The following is a 1494-nucleotide window of genomic DNA, read 5'->3' as shown; positions in this document are numbered from 1 at the left end:
TGAGAAAAACAACGTCTATTTTATGTTAATTGAGACGACACATAATTTTTGATTTTTGCACTTATACTCCTTTGGCTCCACACACATGCACTTATATTCCTTTGCCACCAATTAAATTCACTTATACCCCTTTGCCATCAACAGATTTCCTTTTTCAGGTGATTTTTTCTTGTTGATATGATTCAGAAAACATAGGAATTTAATAAGATGAAAGTCGAATAATTTATTAACACATTCATATTTTACTGTTATGATGGGAAATGTACACACTTAATCTTTTCTCCTGTGGTCGGAACGATTTCGTCCTGTATTTTCAACAGCTGAAATTACAGGACAAATCTCGGGACAGAAAATCACTACAGGAAAACAACTGTCAAAATTACCTGTAGGGTCGAAACGATGTTCTCCTGTGGTTTTCAGGAAGGTTTCGAAATTATCCTGTAGCCTCGAGACTGTTTTCTTTCAAAATTTACATGTAAAATACGGATATATTTCGCACAAAAAACCCATGTTAAAATTGAACGAACTTTTATTGATGAATTTTTTTTAATAATATCAAATGGCTGCTGCATTCTGTTTGTATTCTTCCGGTATATTGCCTGAAAAAAAAACAATGGAAAGTAATTCTTCATGTAACTATTTATTCTGACAACAAATACCTGAAACTTGGTGTGCAACAAAGTATGTTGCGACGGCCAATTTCAACGGCCGGTAGATCCCTTGGCGTAGAGGTTCCTCCCGCCTGGCTACCAGCATCACCGATGTTTCCGCTGAATCCTGGCCGCATCTATGAAATAGATAAAAAATAAGAATTTTCGATAGTGGTATCAAGTGAATTACTTCTTTTTTTTTTAAGACAACACAATTTACGGCTCACTTTTTTCACTGTTTTTCCTTGGCTGATGGATGGCTCGTCTGGAGGAAGTGTCCTAAATGGCCGTAAGAGCAACATTTCGCCGCTGATTTCCTTGATGTTTGCTTTGGGCTTTGTCGTCACAAATGGAAACTTTACGTTTCTTTCCGCCAAAGGCGAAAAAGAAAAACTATTTATAAAAAGCGAGACAAAAAACGGTTGACAGCTGAGGTTCTCCCGTGATACAGGACGATTGTGCGATCACCTGTACGTTCGTAGGAATTTCATCGCGAATTTCAGAAGAAATGAAGCGCCCCGAGATTCGAGAGGGGTTTCGTTCGAACTTCGTTTAAATCAAGCAATTTCCCTGTGATTCGGATAGTCATTATCCTGAGGGGGGAAATTGCAATCTTAGTGTGTACTCTGATACAGTCGAGAGATTTCATGTCGAAAAATCAACCCTGGCTCGTCAGTTGGAGGAATTCTCTCCAAACAACAAATATTCACCAGAATAATAATAAGAATAATGCGTGAAAGGTATTTCTCTATGAATTTTCATTCAATGCATGTTTCCTGCACCTTTTCCTGATAAATGGGACATTGAAAATGGACTTCCGCTCATTATGAGTTGACGTTTAACA

At 37.7% G+C, this 1494-nt stretch overlaps 1 long non-coding RNA gene across 1 annotated transcript; it reads right to left on the bottom strand.

Moving 5' to 3' along the window:
* Positions 1-526: 526 nt before the first annotated feature.
* On the bottom strand, positions 527-1258 carry LOC129750524 (uncharacterized). Its single transcript, XR_008738396.1, has 3 exons — positions 878-1258; positions 660-787; positions 527-599 (listed from the first exon to the last, which is right to left on the bottom strand). It is a non-coding gene; the product is annotated as an uncharacterized LOC129750524 (long non-coding RNA).
* Between the last annotated feature and the right edge of the window lie 236 nt (positions 1259-1494).

This window comes from Uranotaenia lowii, chromosome 3, assembly GCF_029784155.1.
Source record: "Uranotaenia lowii strain MFRU-FL chromosome 3, ASM2978415v1, whole genome shotgun sequence".
NCBI lineage: Eukaryota > Metazoa > Arthropoda > Insecta > Diptera > Culicidae > Uranotaenia > Uranotaenia lowii.
The sequence above is the reverse complement of the archived record's forward strand: the minus strand, read 5'-3'. Positions and strand labels throughout refer to the sequence as shown.